At 40.9% G+C, this 19,200-nt stretch overlaps 1 long non-coding RNA gene across 1 annotated transcript in view; it reads left to right on the top strand.

Moving 5' to 3' along the window:
* The first annotated feature begins 1,398 nt into the window (after window positions 1–1,398).
* The window catches only part of LOC310851367, a 50,835-nt gene continuing 33,033 nt past the window's right edge, over window positions 1,399–19,200 (top strand). Inside the window, exon 1 of the long non-coding RNA XR_014567728.1 lies at window positions 1,399–1,616. This is a non-coding gene — a long non-coding RNA (uncharacterized lncRNA). The remainder of the gene's footprint in view (window positions 1,617–19,200) is intronic.

The following is a 19,200-nucleotide window of genomic DNA, read 5'->3' as shown; positions in this document are numbered from 1 at the left end:
TTGTTGCATCTGGAAGCCAGCAAATACACAGTGGTTTCAAGGAGACAGCAGCAGCTGCCATAGAGTCAAGGGTTGTGAAAATGGGTCCTGGAGGCGTGGGCGTGATTTCACTGATGTCAGCAGTTCTACTGGAAACTGCGAGATTGCCCATGGCTAAAGTTGAGTGGGCTCATAAATGCTTGTGGAACACTAAAGAATAACTTCCACAGCGTATTTAAATAGTGCTCTTAAAAGTTCCCAATGAGAAACCAAAGCCTGGTCCACATTTGTTCAGCAAAACTATGACATAAGAATTTAATTCCACCGAAGTAGCACTGGCACTTGGCAACATCAGCCCACCACCATATACCTGCAGCACTATATTGTTACCAGAGCAATGAGACAAGTGTGAAGCAACTTACAGGGCTTTACAGAATAATGGGACCATAGGCATGTTGTTCAACCTTTGACAGAACCGGAAGTTTCTCTGGTCCCCCAAGGTTGCATGAAGTAAGCAATGTTTACAGAGCGCAGCTTCACCATTCATTTGAATGGCAGGTATAGTTGCAAAGGGCACGGAGAGATTTTCTGGGGCAAACACTAACTATAAGAAGTAGTTTAATAGCAACTATGAACAGGGTACTTGAGGCCGGTGTGAGTAGCAACTCGTAAATCTGGAACTGATTCTCTGAGGTGCTGTTGAATACTTTCAGCTCCCACTGAAGCCATTAGAATCTAGCATTTGGCACTTCATGAGTTTGGTTCAGCAACCTCACCAGAATCATTTTGTATATTGTAGTAGATGGAACTGATTTGGCTGGGACTAATTAAATTTGATTCCAAAATGGTCATTGTCATCTGACTTAATATGGAATGCAAACATGACTGAACGGTACAAATTAAAAAAGGGAGCAATAAGAAGATTCATTTGTCTACAACTCCAGCAAAAAATAAAGAAATCTAAATTTAAGAATCTTAAGGCAATGATTATTTCTTTGTTGGCGCTAATGTTCGCACGATCACATTCACTTAAAATATGTCATCTGGGAAGGGTTGAAGCTCACTGGCAGAGCATCTGATTTGTATGCAGAAGGTCCCAGGAGCAGTTTCTGACATCCACAGGTAGACCTGGGAATGTCCCCTATCTGAAACCCCAAAGCGATGTAGCCATTCAGTGTCAACAATAGATGGACCAATGGTCTGATTTTGTATAAAGCAGTTTCCTATGGGAGGAATTCAGTGCCACTCTACGGTGATCGCAAGCGCAAGCATTTTGGTTTCTTCCCCACACTGTTCTGGGGGTTGTCCCAACTCTCCAACTCAATTCCGTGTGGGGGGGGGGGTGGGGTGGGAGAGGAGAGCTCAGAAAGCCCCATTTTGTAAGCAGAAATCCTTGTGCAGTGCCTCTGCTAATGAGTCTCCCTGCTTGAACCTTCCCCTGTTTTCCTATGTTCTTCCTTACAAGACATGATAGCTCCTTTTGTTTTGGAGCAGTGAAATAACAAACACATCTTAAATCTGTAGGCCAGCCATTTTAATTCTGGATACCATGGAGACAAAATTGGGGAATGGAAATGTTTATTCTTATCACTGATCCTGAAACAAGAACCAGGGTGTCGTATTTGTTCCAGTTACAGGTAGGTAGCTGTGTTGGTCTGCCGTAGTCGAAACAAAAATTAAAAAAATCCTTCCAGTAGCACCTTAGAGACCAACTAAGTTTGTTATTGGTATGAGCTTTCGTGTGTATTCTGAAGAAGTGTGCACGCACACGAAAGCTCATACCAATAACAAACTTAGATGGTCTCTAAAGTGCTACTGGAAGGAATTTGTTTATTTTGTATTAGTTCCAGGTTAATCTATTGTGTAGTGTTTGATCCAGAGAAGTTGTGATGCACCTTAGTTCTGTGGATTTGGGATGGAGCAAACATACATTTTTATATTTCTTATCTGAGCACTACAGTTATATCATTAACAATAACTACTTAATGGATGACTGGTGAAAATTCTTAAGTCAGTTGTACACTTGGTGCAACTGGTGATCGATGTAATTTTTTCTGTTAAAAGCAACTGAGATTCTTTCTGCTATCACAGACTTCATGCTTGTACTCTGGAATCTCCTATACTGATGCTTGCTTTTCCTGGGTGAATCTGCCTATTTCAGTTTCTCCCAGTGTCTCTCCTTATGACAATCTTAACTTCAGTTCTCTACTGTCCCATATCAGTTTGCATTTTTTTTTATGTCCTAATGAAAATTCATCTGTGAATTTCCTCTAATATGCACAGGCTTGCACATGATTTTGCCTTGCACACACATTTCTGCAAAGCAACTCACCCAGATAGAATGCATTTTAAAGGTTGTTCGCTCCAATAAAAGCATTTTAATGCACACCTGATCCTAGTACACACGTTTTTGTGCTCCTAACTTTGATGGGAAAGGGCACTGCAAAATTCAGAGAAGTGTGAAGGATGGTTGTGTTTTGGTCTGTGTTTGATTCACCTTTAAGTGAGAACCCAATCAACTTTCTCCCCCATCCGTATATGATGCTAAGCCCCAAATGTAGGAAATGAACAAAACTATACCTTTTTTTAAAAAAGGTACCTTTTTTGCAGGTTCATTGTATGACTCTTCTAATACCCGTTGCATGATCTAGGATGGTCCCAGAAAGAGTGGACTAGCATGAGGTGTGTGTGTGTGGATGTCTGTGAATGGCAGAGATTTGATTACATTGGGTGCATGTTCATTTGCCTTTAAAACTACTCTGCTCCATAATCTAGCTTTGTGCTTTTATCTACAGGATGTATAACCAGCTTTATGTCAAGGATTTGTTAAATGTGTTAAAACCAGTAAAATAAATTAATAACCCTGACAAATGTTAAAACCCTAGCCCTTAATACCACTGTATCTCTGGTTATCAAAAGCCAGCAAAACAATGGGGAAAGTTAACTTTCATTAGCAAATTAGAATTCTTGCGGTCAGTTTTGCATAATCACATAATCACAGAGCCAGTGTGGTGTAGTGGTTAAGAGCGGTAGTCTTGTAATCTGGGGAACCGGGTTCACGTCTCCGCTCCTCCACATCCAGCTGCTGGGTGACCTTGGGCCAGTCACACTTCTTTGAAGTCTCTCAGCCCCACTCACCTCACAGAGTGTTTGTTGTGGGGGAGGAAGGGAAAGGAGAATGTTAGCCGCTTTGAGACTCCTTAAAGGGAGTGAAAGGCGGGATATCAAATCAAATCCATCTAGGTTTCTTTTGACTCTCCATGGTGAAAGGAGCTGCTATGCCTTTCTTTTTTAAGAACCACACTTTCTGCGCGCACACGCGCGTGCGCGCGCGCGCACACACACACACACACACACACACACACAGAGCTTTGAACATTTACCTCTCTACAGGAGGGGAATTGCCACACAAAGACAGAAGACGACGCAGTGAGTGCTAGCATCCTTGATTTCCTGCTACTTACATGAATAAGGAGTAGCTAATGAGTGACAATAAGTAAAACAGTAGCTTTGTGTTCCACCTAAGCTAAAATTAATCAATGTAGCATTTGCAAATACGAAAAGACTTATTTGGCTTATATCACCGTTCAGCACCTCAGATCTTGTTTCTTCACCAGCTGAGTCAAGCGGCAGTGACTATTTTTCAAGTGGAAGCAGCCGAAACACCAAATTAGGCCTGGCCAGTTTGAATAAATGTTCTGTGCTCTGTAGGAGAAGGCACACAGCTTTGCTTCCCATGATTCCTCAATGCAAGCAAATGGCTGTTCCTGACTCAGTAGATTTGATACTTAGTAAAGCTCAGCTAGGGTATTCCCAGTAAGAGGCTTGCATGGGATCTTTGTTCTTCTGATTAAGACTGCGGTGCAGCTGTTTCATGCATGCTATGGCAAAGGGCACTGAAGCAGCATTTGAAAGCAGATATCCAGAAAAAAGGAGAGGTTCATGAGATTTATAAAGGAAATTGGGATTTAAGTAATACTTTTGTTCTTGAGACATTTAATTTGGGATTTAGGATGTGTAATGAAGACCGAACATATTTATGACATTTCTCCATCATCATCATTGTTATTACATTATCTTCACCATTACCACCGAGTTTTCTTATTTTGTCGCTGAAGCTCCGAGGCCAATTTATGGACAGAGATATTCATGAACTGCAAGATTTTTGTAAGAATCAAGCCTGTATTCATATTCATCCTCGTCGTGTGAATAAAAACAGGTTCCCTCCTGAGGATGTGGGGAATGTCATCCTTGTGAAATCCATATTGCCATTTAGAAGTCAGCTCGGGGAACAACTGAGCTTGTAAGCTCTATTTGGTGTTGTGTTTGCTGCTGGAGAATCAAACCACGTGCTTGGAAACTGCACCGAGTAAACCAGTCTGTGTTGACCCATTCAACCATGTTCTATCACCATAGCGGTGAAGCAATGTCATTTCTACCATGCAGATATCATGGAACCTTTGGGTGCATCCAGAGGGAGGTTTTGAATAGGGGCAGATGTATATTTGGAGTACACCCATCTCTCACAGTTTGTACACTTTTGTGCCTTCGACCATAGTAGTCCCTGGCCTATCCCATCTGCCCTGTGAGGCATGGCGAGCATACAGTGATTGGCGCCCACCTAGTCATCACGCATGTAGTGCCATTGTAACAAAGAGAAAGGGGAAGTACCTACATTGTCCAAGTATCTACTTTCCTAGATGTTTGTGCTTGTGCTTTAGTGCACAGTTGTCAAATGCACTACCAGCAAGCACTGCACTCCTAACCACATTTATTTGAAACCAAATGCCACTTATTTCAATGGCATTTACTTTGATTGAAGAGTGCTTAGGCTCGCACTCATAGGACACAAAATTGAATTTACCTGGTATCCACTACACTCCTGTTTTGGCTTTGAACTGTTGAGAATGGAAGCACAATAAAGAATGGGTGGAATCCAACGTAGGGTATGTGTGCACCTATGCATGAGGTATGTGTGCATAGAATGAGGTCTGATTGAGCAACTAGACTTCCCCCCTCTCACCTTCCCCTGTGTGCCCCCTCTGCTCACCCCTAAACATGCATACCCTCCAACATTTCTCCAATGAAAATAGGGACGTCCCATTCCATAATGATAATTTTACTATTTATACCCCACACATCCTACTGGGTTGTCCCAGCCACTCTGGGCAGCTTCCTACATAAATAAAAACATAATTAAACATTAAATATTTAAAAAACTTCCCTCTACAGGATTGCCTTCAGGCAGCTGGGGGGGGGTGTCAGATAACTGCATACCCTCCAACATTTCTCCAATGAAAATAGGGACATGCTAAGGAAAAGTGGGACATTCCGGGACCAAATCACAAACCAGGATGGCTTCTCTAAATCAGGGGCATCCCTGGAAAATAGGGACACTTGGAGGGTCTGACCCTGTTCTGGGTATTCACTAAACCCCCCAGAGAAGATTTAGGTGGTATTGGGGGGGTGCGTCCAGAGGGAGGAGAGAGAGGAAAAGTGGAATCTCGCCTAATGCCTTCAAAGCAAAGAATATGATGGGGGGAAACTCTATTTTGGTAATGCTCCTGTCAAAGAGAAGACCTCAGGAGGGTAATGCTGAGAGCAGCACAATCATGGGGATTAAATATAATATAACTGGAGCACCCTCAATGCAGTTTTGACCTCTAATTTGTCAGTGGCATTATTTGGCAATTGAAATGCTCAAAATATACCACAAAGGTCTGTATGTGTATGTGAAGCTTTCTTGAACTTTGATCTGCTTTAGGTCAAACAATATTAGGTCAAACATTACAACGCAGGTGGCAACGTGAAGTAAATGTGAATATTCTGTGAAGCTTTGCAGAGCATCACGGACTTCTTCAGAAATGCAATTCTCTGAAATGGGGAGCCGTGCTTAGGAAGCAACAATGTCTCCCGATATATGGGAAGCCCAAATATGGCTTCTGGGTGAGGATTGAAATACTATGATGCTGAGAATCAGCATTTTCATAACTGAGAAAACACTTTCTGGATCTCCAGATATTTTAATTAAAGAAATGCAAGCTGCCCACACCCAGGCTATTTTAGCAGTCTGCAGGAAAATCATGCCCCACCCCAATTAAACAGGCCTCTACAGCTGTCCTCTAGTGACTGAACAAGACTTGTGTCCCTAGTTGAAAAGGGTACCCCATCTATCAGAAAGGAGAAGATGATTTTAAAATACATTTGATAGGCAGATTTAAGGAACAGACTATGTAGAGTCCAGAACCATCATTTTAATAAAACACTTTACTTTTAAACTTATTTAATTCCGTTCTAAGTTCCAGCAGTTCATTTTAGGACTAGACAGAAAGATAGCATAAGCTGCTATTATCCAATTTTATAGTTAAGGCAGGAGGATCTTGCAAACTAAAGTTTGGGGCATTAGAAAATCCGAAACTCTAATTGGGAAAAGCCAGTGGATCATCATCCCCCCAATTTTTTTTGAGGGTTCACAACTTGCATCTCAGTTCTGCTTCAGCTTCACTGGCTTTTCCATAAAGCTATAAATCCAGATTCACTTGTAATTCCTGGTGTCCTAGATTAAATATGAACTTCTATTCAATGGAAATTCTTCTATTCTTGAAATTAAGTCATGAAGTTATGATTTCAATTTTCAGTTCTTCCAATATACCTGAAGGAGCGTCTCCACCTCCATCGTTCTGCCCAGACACTGAGGTCCAGCTCCGAGGGCCTTCTGGCAGTTCCTTCACTGCGAGAAGCCAAGTTACAGGGAACCAGGCAGAGGGCTTCTTGGTAGTGGCGCCCACCCTGTGGAATGACCTCCCACCAGATGTCAAAGAGAACAACAACTACCAGACTTTTAGAAGACATCTGAAGGCAGCCCTGTTTAGGGAAGCTTTTAATGTTTGATGGACTACTGTATTTTACTATTTTGTTGGAAGCTGCCCAGAGTGGCTGGGGAGACCCAACCAGATGGGCGGGGTACACATAATATTTATTTATTTATTTATTTATTTATTTATTTATTTTACTACATTTACAAAATGAATCACACCACGCACAAACCAATCCAATGCTCATTCCTGAGCACAATGATTTGGATTTAAGTAATGCTCCAGCGGGAAGGTAAATGGCATTTCTGTGTGCTGCTCTGGTTCGCCAGAAGCAGCTTAGTCATGTTGGCCACATGACCTGGAAGCTGTACACTGGCCCCCTTGGCCAGTAAAGCAAGATGCATGCCGCATCCCAGAGTCGTCCGCGACTGGACCTAACGGTCAGGGGTCCTTTTACCTTTACCTTTGATGCTTTGGTATTGAAATAATTGAAACCCACTTGGAGCTGGACATTCTCCCCCCTCAAATTTCTATGTTTTTGAGCCAGGAACTTTAGACTGAGATCAAAAGATTTACTTTCAGGTGCACCAGGCTGCTCAGTGGTTGTTTTAAAAACAGTAGATCCCCATCCCATGTCACAAAGTTGTTTTGGGTAGTCTTTTCCATTTTAAATGCAGGTTGCAATGTGGCATGATGACTACTGCTTTTAAAAATACGAGCCTAAAGTCCCCATAGAGGTGCAGAGAATTAGACAGTTATTTGAATCCTGCCCTTAGACATTTTGCTGCCTGAGGTAGAGCAGAAAATAGCCCTCCCTGTGCTGTGCTCCCGGTGCATAATAGCCAAGGCCAGTCAACTTTTTTTTGGCACACAAAATGGGGAATCCTACATGCACGTTCTCCCTCCCCGGCAGCAAAAATACCATAATAGCAGACTAAAAGCACAAGCCTAACCATGTCTACCCAGACAAAAGTCCTATTGAATTAAATTGGACTAACTTCCAGGTGGGGACGCAGGTGGCGCTGTGGGTTAAAGCCTCAGCGCCTAGGACTTGCCGATCGAAAGGTCGGCGGTTCGAATCCCTGCGGCGGGGTGCGCTTCCGCTGCTCGGTCCCAGCGCCTGCCAACCTAGCAGTTCGAAAGCACCTCCGGGTGCAAGTAGATAAATAGGGACCGCTTACCAGCGGGAAGGTAAACGGCGTTTCCGTGTGCGGCTCTGGCTCGCCAGATGCAGCTTTGTCACGCTGGCCACGTGACCCGGAAGTGTCTCCGGACAGCGCTGGCCCCCGGCCTCTTGAGTGAGATGGGCGCACCAACCCCAGAGTCTGTCAAGACTGGCCCGTACGGGCAGGGGTACCTTTACCTTTACCTTTACCTTTAACTTCCAGGTAAATTGGGTTAGGATTACAACCTAAGTAACTAATAATTTGCTGCTGAAAGCCTGAATCTGCAGCCTGATGTGGTTGCCTCATTTTGCTTAATGGTAAGATTGGCCCTGCCTGATCCCAGCATTAATTTTATTCAGGATTTTATCAGGGACCTAGGAAGTTGCTATACATTGAGCCAGGCCGGTGGTCTCTCAAGCTCAATTCACTGACTTGCAGCAGCTCTTCTGGGTTTCAGAAAGGCACCCCACCCAAGCCCTATTTGGAAATGTCACAGGCTGCACCTGAGATCTTAGGTGCACAACATCCGAACTCTACCACTGAACTATGAGATAGGAAAATGGGAGTGGTTTTTGTTTTGTTTTGTTTAACTTCAGAACCATAACTACATACCGTGCACAGAGTATGTGTAATAAAATCCCAAAGGGCTGATTTTCTCTAGGGTAAGCAACGTCAGGATTTGAAGCGGGGGGAGAGTAAAGGGAAGGGAATGCTTAACCTGTTTCCTTGCCTGTTGCTTCATCACTCTGGGTAACCTGTCAAAGCCATTCCAGCCACTCACCATCTCGCAGTCAGAGCACAAAATGTGCACTTCTCTCAAAAGACTCATATGAAACTCTACTGGGGAGGAAATGGCTGGGTTTGAAACAGCAAGTGGGGAAGGGTTAAGTCTCTTCCCCCCTGACACAGTGTCACCATTCCAAATCTGCCTCTGAAGCTGCAAGTAGCTATTGGCTTTTGACACATGCATATGCATAGAGAACATACCTCTGTCCTCAGAAAGATACAGAGAACATGGAGGTGATTCACACAGTTCCCATCAGCTGTTGTTTCATGGCTAAACCCATGACTGCCTCTCATTTTTGTGAAGGTTTGAAAGTCTTTGGAAGAATAAGGGCTTCGAATCCTAGGACGGCCCACACAATCTGCACACTGAATCATCCATGGAACCAGGAAACATATGCGTAGCTGATGTGAAACTACTGAAAATGTGGAATGGTATTGGGGAGAATTATACAGTAAGCCCACAATTTATTCAGAAGTTACATTCCAGGAATCTCGCCTAAAGCCAAAACCGTGTATAGTCAAAACCCATTGGGTTCAACGGCAGGCGGGATTGCCCAAGTCATTTTCCCCAGACCCCCTCCTCCTGCCCCCTTTATTTATTTACAATTTTTGCCGCGCACCTAAGGCTGAATGCACACAAGTTAAATGGGCGCAAGTTTCAGGCTTACTGTGTTCAATTCCAGTCCATCCTCCAGCTTTCCTTCTTTGGATGACTTTTAGTTGGCTAGAAAGAATACAGAGAACTGCTGCTTGACTCCCCCTTCTTCATCAAAAAAACCCAAATCAAACCACCAAGTTGTTCTGCACCTGGGGTTCATAGAGAAGTCCCTTATCTCATCTGCCCTCCCCATCATCTGCATCTGAAGATCCAACTTTCCCACACTCCCTGTTGCACATTTCTATCCTAAAGAGACTCGACTTAAAGTTGATTTAGGAGAACAAATCCATCTTAAGAGAACAATACTCTATTAATATTCCAAATGGTTTCAGCTTAGCAGTTTTGCAGCTATTGCATCTAAATATTCGATTGGGATTAAGCAGCCACAACCTAGAATAGAGCTCACCTCTCATGTCCCCCCTCAACAGAAAAAAGAAAAGAAAAAAGCAAGCAAGCAAGAAAAAAAGGGTTTCTTTCTTTTTTCCTGCACAATATGGAAAATGTCTACGATATAAAAAAGCAAAAGACACAACACACAGAGGCCCTGACTCTACTGCCCTGATAATTCAGGAGGATATTTCAAGTTACAAGTTTGTTTACCTTCTAGAAAAGTTAATTAGATTCTTTTGATCTCACAAGGGAAACCACAAAGTAAATTTTCTTAGAGTCGTAGTGAAGCCAAAGCTGAAGTTACTCTCCTGACTTTGGATATTCATTAAAACAATTCAATTTGATTTTTAATTTAAAGAAAACATTTTACAATTTTCCCTTTGCTTATTATTAAGAACCCCCTTTGTCCTTAGGCTTGGATATAAAAGCTTTCTTTTCCTTCCTAGAAGCCAACACTAAGCAGTTTAATAACCTGTCTTAAGGCTGTGTTAACTACACGTACAAACAAGCTTGTGCAATGACAACAAATTTATACTCCTAAAAATATTATGACAAATTAAACTTCTTTGTGTTCTATGTACTAATGATGCCTGAATCAAGCTTACATTTGCATCTTCAAAACATATATTACAACTTCCAAAGAAACCCACTATTTCAAACTCAAAACCATTAAATTATATTTTTAAAGCAGGAAAGTGGCAAAAGTTATTCTCCTTAGGAGGTAGAGCAAATAATTTTTTTTTTTTAACATGTGGAATTCACACTGTTCAGAGACTAATTTTGATAATACTTGCTACAAGATTTTGGGCACCAAGACATGAATGCTTTGCATACATAGAGAAAAGACATCGATAAAGGCTCTTTCATTGTTAAAAATGGACAAAACGTAAAAAATAGACAGCAGAGAAACAAAAATAGGAATACCAAATAAAGTGAGAGGAATGATAACAACATAAAAACATTGGTTTTAATGTAAGGTGTAAATTACTCTGACCTACATAAAAATCAAAAGAGGAAAAAGATGAACAATAAATGCAAAACAGGATGTGAATTTTCACAAATATTTATGTAGACTTCATTGCAAAGCAATAGATATGCATGCATGTATTTATATCCAAGCCATAAGTAAAATATACAACTACTCAGATGCTCCCACACAAAACTGGCAAACAAGAATGAATGATTAATAAGTGATAATACATAAGCACCAGCATAAATTTATGTTGATGGATAATATCTTAGTGTATTTACTTAGAAGGTTATTATTTTTAATTATATAAAGTGTGAGGTTTTGTGTGTGCATGCGCAGAGGGTTAATTAGATGACGAGTAACACGTATTCTTCATTGTTGCCAATTTTTAATCAGCAAAATGGGCCACACAAAAGAAAGCCAAATATTTGTCTTGGTGGTTAAACACTGACTATTTGAATCTTGAACCCTTGCTCCTATTAGCAATGAGACTGGAAAACCACACTGTGCCTTGTAAACCATTCTATTTACATATTTTTCCATACATTGCATTTTTAATTCCACAATCTCATTTAAAGATAAGTGGCCCTGAAAATACCCAAATTTTAGTCAGCTTTTAAAGAATCGTACTCTATCCCTAAATAATTAAAAATGCTTTGAATTGCATTTAGTTATTATTTCAATTGCACCGATGTCTTGATCGGTTCAGATCAAAAGGCAAGCGAAACAGATGGTGTATTAGACTCCCTTGTCTTCCCTGCAAATATTATTTTGAATAGTGATCTTCCCCCACATGATTATTCACTAGTCAGAGAAAAAGCCGTCAAATTATTAAGTTAGCTTTAAAAGGTGGGGGAGAGGAAACCATAAACAGCACCATAAAAACTGTCACTTGATCTTTTTAACAAATGAAAGAAATCAGAGAGAAAGTTACATACAACCTACAGGGCGGAGAAGATGACCAAAATGAACAGTATGCCTCATCCCCACTGCAGCTCCATCTTAAAAGACAATGAACTTACCCAGGAAAGAAAGCAAAGTATCAGACCCTACCTTTGGTAGATGAAAAGGAACGGGGGACTGTGTTCCAAAAGTGTATATGACTTAGACTGCCAATATGGTTTGCCTTACCTTAAAATCTATACATTTCTAACCAAAACAGCTTGGAGCAATTCACATAAAACAGACCCAAATGTTGCCCATTCATGTACAAAGATCAGGTTTCTGTCTCAGCTCAGCCTGTGATATCAGGGTGGGTTTTTTCTTTTTTTTTTGGGGGGGGGGGGAATATATATATGTATTCTTATGTTTCCAGTCCTTCCAACATACTTTTTTCATCTTAGGAAAAAGGTCTCTTTTTCTGGTGTGTGGAAAAGGTTTCAGACTTGTCAGGACGCTGGTCTTTTCAGTACAATTTAGCTTTCACTTGATCATTTGCAAGGCTCGAACGATTTGCTGTGGTCACCGGCTCTTGATTATGAATATTGTTGCAGATACATAAAGTTTACTACAAGCAGTAAATATGTCAGGTTTTGCCATGAGGTTTACTAATAAGGAACGGTTACATGGGGATTATTAATGGCAAAGATAATCTTTTCAATAAGGGCTCTTGCTCTCCCATTCTCTCTCCCTCTCTCTCCCTCTCCCCAGGAAAAGCTTAGTTCAGGGGCATTCCTTAACAAGGAAAATGCAAGCATTTGACTCTTGGAAAAGTTTGCTTCAGGCGATGCAAGGAATGTTGGGCATAGGACTTCTGTTCTTGGCTCCCTTCTGACTTAATGTGACTCTGTCTTTCAGCACTATTTGAAATGCCTTTTTAGTTTTATTAATACGTTTGGTTTAATACAGCTTTTTTCTAAGAGTCTTTGACTGTACAAAATTGATGGATTGCCAGGGGACACTTCCCAGTTATTTGCTTAGGTGTTTCCTTGGGTCAAAGTAATGGATAATGTGGATGTTGTTAACTGGTACGCTTTCCCTTTTCATCCGAAGGATTTTGTTTTTTGTTTTTTAAAAGGGACTGTGCACAATCCACCCAAAGTCAGGCACTTTTAAGTCCCATTAATTTCAGCGGGGAGGGATTTAAGCAGGTTGAAATAAATGGGCCTTAAGACTGCTGCATGTTGGCAGGATCATACCCGCAGTTAGGAAGTAAGTGAGCAGACTTTTCGCCCTTGTTGTAGTTAGGATGCTGCACTATAGTATGCAATCACTTTCTTGTGACAACTCAACAATTTTTATTTGCTTTGGTATTCATTACAGTGACAATAAACATGTTGACCTCATCTGGTGTTAATGTGGTTATCATATGGTTGGTTGCCCGGAGAATTCTATGCACATTTAACATTAATTAAATGCATCATTATACACTGGGTATGCATGGAAGGGGAGGAAAAACTCATGGAAAAAGCCTTTCCTGGACTTAAATCCTCGTTTAAATTTATTTCCAGAAACTTACCGAAGGTGTTCAGGAGGATAGACAGGCTTGAGTCACTTGAGCCATTTCTCGGAAACCAATATTGAAAATTCAGTTCTTTCTTTAAAAAAGAAAGAAAGAATGGAAAATTATTATTTAAATAGTTTAGAGTGGCCAGGAGGTAGCTCTCAGTGATTTGATGTAGATCAGCAAAGATTTCTGAGACTCAGTTTTTTAAGAATGGCAGCAACAAAATAAATTTCCATTAAATTATACTTCTGAAATAAAGGAAGATCTCTCTGTGTGGTATCTGGAACAGATTTGTGTGTGGAAGGACAGTGAGCTTGGTTCAGTTTTTGCATGCTCAAAACAAATTCCTGGGCTAACGATTTTTAATGGGAAGTGTGTAGACCTGGTTGGTAGATCCACAAGATTCAAGTCTGTGCACCTCTGCTGCTATGCATGAATTGACTAACCAGTGCAGTGCCGCTGAATTAGTTCATCATGACTTTGAAGGCTATTAATACTCTGATAATATTTTAATTAGGCATTGTTCTCATGCATTGTCTTGTTAACTGAATGGTTCTTAAAAACCCCCAGCCAACTGCAGAATCACAGGAAATCCATACTTTTGCTATATTTGATTTTGCTGCAGTTCTGTGCCTTTTTGACAGAGGTGCAATAGGCAGAACAGAGGTGTCTTCCAGCTATCACATTCATATAAGTCTTCTTTCACAGGACTTGGCTGGAGAGTGGTCTGTCCATTGCTTTTTGGGGTATTGTATGGGTTGTTCTGATACCTACAATTCACATGGGTGGCTGTTCATTATTGTTATTATTTAATACCTTTATATACCACCTTTACCTTCCAAGGATCTCTAGGGGATGTACATGGTTCTCCTCCTCATTTCATTCTCACAACATCCTCACAACCTACCTCCTGTGAGGGAGGTTAAGCTAAGTGATGGTGACTGGCCAGCGAGGTTCATGGCTGAGTGGGGATTTTTTTTTTGTATTTTTATTAAAGATTTTCTTGATTTAATGTCTCTCTCTTGTATTTTTTCCATGTAACATTTTTACAAATCAGTTTCATTTGTTGAGACATTAGGAAGAAAAGGGGGAGAGGGGTGGAGGGTGGGGTTGGGTGGTGATGTTTCTATTTTGCTTAACGTATGTAGGGTTCGGTGTCAGTGTTGCTTGTGCAGGTTCTCTGCTGTTCACTTGTGTTCCTTTGGTGGTGAGAGGGGTTGGGGTTGGCCTTATTTGTTTGTGATTGGCTGTGGTGATCTTTGTTTTCATGTGTGAGTGGGGTGTGTGTGTGTTTTGGGCTGAGTGGGGTTTTGAGCCTTGCTCTCCCAGATCCTGGTCCAGCACTCTAACCATTACACCACACTGGCTCATGCCAACCATGCCCCAAATGAGGAACATGCTGTTTATCTGTGGCAGACATCTTAATCCTAACCAAATTCTCTAGACAAATGGGTTACAATTCCTGCACAGGTCTGTCATAATGTAGACATAGACCAGATTGGTTCCCCCCACTGAGAGATTCTGTGATTTTTGAAGGCTGGTTCTCAGCACACACACACATGTCCGTTATTTGATTTCGCATCACTTGCTTTCACAGTACAGTGGTACCTCAGGTTAAGAACTTAATTTGTTCTGGAGGTCTGTTCTTAACCTGAAACTGTTCTTAACCTGAGGTACCATTTTAGCTAACGAGGCCTCCCGCTGCCACTGTGCGCCGGAGCACAATTACTGTTCTCATCCTGAAGCAAAGTTCTTAACCTGAGGTGCTATTTTTGGGTTAGTGGAGTCTGTAACCTGAAGCATCTGTAATCTGAAGCGTCTGTAACCCGAGGTACCACTGTACTTGAAGACTGACATTGTCAATTTTCAACAAAACTGAAGGTTAGTAGATTCAGCACAGACAAAAGAAAGTATTTCTTTTCAAAGCACGTAGTTAAACTATGTAACTCAATTCCTCATGGCCACCAATTTGAATGGCTTCAAAAGAGGGTTAGACAAATTCATGGAGGATGAGGCTTCCAATGGTTACTAGCCATGGTGACTATATTCTGCCACCACTGTTGGAGGTAGTACTGTTTCTGAATACTGGTTGTTGGAAACTGCATGAGAGGAGAGTGCTGTTATGCCCAGGTCCTCCTTATGGGCTTCTGATAGGCATCTGGTCAGCTACTGTAAGAACAGGATGCTGGACCAGATGGACTCTGTTTCCTTAAAAAAACTCAATTCCTCTCAATCATCTTCACACTTCAGCCAGTATTATGTAGGGGTGTGTGTGCATATGGAAATCCAAATTCAAATCTTTCCTTAGTTAACACAGTGTCCTGTGGCACAAGTCACTCGCAATCAGACTTATTTCAGTAGCAAGGATCCTGTACGTGGAGGAGTTATGGTACCCTCTTGGAAGATAACTGTCTTCCTGCACAACAAGGGCAGGTTTAATTTGTGCCAGAGGTAACCAGGGCTCCATCCTGGCAACTGCTTCAGTGCCAGTACAACAACAAGAAGGAGAAGAAGAAGAAGAAGAAGAAGAAGAAGAAGAGGAGGAGGTGGAGTTTGGATTTGATATCCCGCTTTATCACTACCCGAAGGAGTCTCAAAGCGGCTAACAATCTCCTTTTCCCTTCCTCCCCTACAACAAACATTCTGTGAGGTGAGTTGGGCTGAGAGACTTCAAAGAAGTGTGACTAGCCCAAGGTCACCCAGCAGCTGCATGTGGAGGAGCAGGGAAGTGAACCCGGTTCACCAGATTACGAGACTACAGCTCTTAACCACTACACCACACTGGCTCTCTACAACATGCTGGGACAAATGAAGGAAGGAAAGTCAAAATCTGAAAAGGTGCAAAACGTGCTACAGAGAATCTACACACATCATGGATTAGGAATCCACCAAGCAGGGGGAAGTGTCCTAAGGAATGTGGCATGTGCCAGAGAGATTTTAAAAAGAAAATACAGAAACTAGATAGAAATTAAGCATTGCCTTCCAGATAAAGTCTATGAGGGTGTTAGTCTTGAATGTATAGATCCAGATATCTCTAGAAGCAGGAAAGGTTTTTCAGCCTGAGGGACACAATTCCCCTCAGGAGCCACATGTCAGTGGTGGGTGGGGCCAGAGGCAAAAGTGAGCAGTACAATGGAATGGGCAACAGGTTATATTCCAGCCACACAGAAATAAAGGGTCTGTACACACAATCCCATGCGCACACATCTTTCCACACATCTCTGTCCATGTAAGCATGAGGCATGATCACACTTCCAGCAAGGCAAGAGGACTATTCACAGTCATGGATTCCCACAGAAATAGTCCTGGGAACTGTAGCTTGTTAAAGCCACTGGCAGTTGTTAAGAGACCCCCTATTACCTTCAAAGTGCTACAATTCCCAGAGTTCTCTGGGAAGAGGATGGGAATAGGGATTCTTGCAGCAGCTGTCAGCACCCTTAACTAACTGCAGTTCAGGATGCTTTCAGGGAAGCAACAGCTGTTAATGTGTTATAATAGTGCTTTAAATTTATAGTGTGGATGCAGCTTTAGCTTTTAAGGTATCATAAGGCATTTTGTTGGATTTGTTACAACAGATTAAGGTGTCTAGAAACTATAGGGGAGGAAATCCACCTGCATCAATGTAGATCTTAAGGTGAGTGCTGGCTGGAGTTTTCATTTAAACCAAAAGAGCTTTCCTAGATGCCTTTATCACACTCATTCCCAAGCATGACTCCGACTTGACACAAGTGAAAAATTATAGGCCAATTTCTCTGCTGAACACAGACTACAAGATATTTGCTGGAATATTAGCAAAAAGATTAAAAAAGATTCTGCAGGAAGTTATACATGCAGATCAGGCAGGTTTTCTTCCAGGCAGACAGATGAAAGATAATGTTAGAAATATAATAAATATTTTGGAATATCTGTCTGCCAGGAATGAGAAACAAGCTATACTAATGTTTGTGGATGCAGAGAAGGCTTTTGATAATATATCGTGGGAATTTATGCTAAAAAATTTGGAAATGATGGAAGTCGGAAATGACTTTTATAATGGAATAAGGGCAATTTACTCAGAACAAAGAGCCAAACTGATTGTAAATAATATTCTCACAGAAGAAGTCAAGATACGAAAAGATACCAGACAGGGGTGTCCTCTATCGCCACTGTTATTTATAACAGACCTGGAAGTCCTTTTGTGCTCAATAAGGAATAATGAAATAATAAAAGGAGTAACAGTCGGTCAAAATGAATATAAAGTTAAAGCCTTTGCCGACAACCTAGTAATAACGATTGAAAACCCCCAAAATAGCTTAAATGAGGTGTTAAATGAAATTGACCAATTCGGTAGAGTGGCTGGATTTACGCTAAACAAGAGGAAAACCAAAATAATGGTTAAGAACATAGATCAAAGTCTGGTAGAAGAAATGCAAAGAGAATCAGGGATTGAAGTGGCTAAAAAGATAAAATATCTAGGAATTTGGCTGACCCCCAAAAATATCGACTTATATCAGAACAACTATATACCGGTGTGGAACGGCATTAAGAAAGACTTAGAAACTTGGAGTAGAATGAAACTGTCTTTTTGGGGCAGAATATCAACGATTAAAATGTGTGTGCTTCCAAAGATGCTATTTCTGTTTCAAACGATCCCTATAATCAGGGGAACAAGCGTGTTCAAAGAGTGGCAAAGAATGATTTCAAGATATATCTGGCAGGGCAAGAAGCCTAGAATACAATTTAAGTTACTAACAGATGCCAAAGAAAGAGGCGGTTTTGCCCTGCCGGACTTGAAACTATACTATGAAGCGTCTTGTCTCTGTTGGTTAAGGGACTGGATAAAACTAAAAAACAACAAACTATTGGACCTAGAGGGTTTCGATAATAGATTTGGTTGGCACGCCTACTTATGGTTGGAGAAGAAGAAAACTCATAAGGGTTTTGATAATCATATTTTCAGGAGCTCCATATTGGAAATATGGGAGAGGTACGAAAATATATTGGAACCTAAAGTTCCGCACTGGTTGTCACCATTAGAGATATTGAGTGTAAAGAAAATTAATATGAGAGGAAATTGGATAACTTATGGTGAGTTAGTAATGAAAGAGGGGGGGAAATGGAAAATGAAGCCATATGAACAAGTTAAAGATTATGTGTATGATTGGTTGCATTATCTTCAGGTAAATGAAAGGTTCAAAATGGACCTCAAAGAGAGGGGATTTACAGAGAAAGAATCGAAATTTCAAACAGAGATAATTGATAATGATGTTAAGATATTGTCAAAAATGTACAAAATACTTTTGGAATGGCAAACAAAAGATGAGGAGATAAAGTCGGTCATGATTCAATGGGCCAGAGATTTTGGTTATAATATACAATTGGATGATTGGGAAAAGGTATGGAATGATAATATGAAATTCACTGCATGTACGGCGTTAAAGGAAAATATTATGAAAATGGTTTACAGATGGTATATTACACCCGTAAAGTTAGCAAAAATGTATAAAACATGTAATAAGTGTTGGAAATGTAAAGAAAAAGAAGGTTCATTTTTTCATATGTGGTGGGAATGTAAGAAGGTAAAGGGTTTCTGGGAAATGATATACAACGAATTGAAAAAAATGTTTAAATATACATTTGTTAAAAAACCAGAAGCCTTTTTGTTAGGAATAACAGGAAGAGAGATAAAAAGATGTGATTATAAACTGTTTCAATATGCAGTTACAGCGGCAAGAATACTAAAGGCCCAAAAATGGAAACAAGAGGAATGTATAATTTGCTGTTGAAATGGAATACACAAGATGAAACGGTTAAATCTTCAATGATTAAGTGGGCACAGGATATTGGTCACAACATTTTGTTTGCTGACTGGGAAAAGTTATGGACCACTGGGATGAAATTTACGGCATGCAATGCCTTAAGAGAAAATATTATGAAAATGATTTACAGGTGGTACATGACCCCAGCCAAACTGGCAAAAATCTATCATTTGCCCGATAATAAATGTTGGA

This window comes from Podarcis gaigeae (genome assembly GCF_964106915.1).
Source record: "Podarcis gaigeae genome assembly, chromosome: 1".
Classification (NCBI taxonomy): Eukaryota; Metazoa; Chordata; class Lepidosauria; order Squamata; family Lacertidae; genus Podarcis; species Podarcis gaigeae.
The sequence above is the reverse complement of the archived record's forward strand: the minus strand, read 5'-3'. Positions and strand labels throughout refer to the sequence as shown.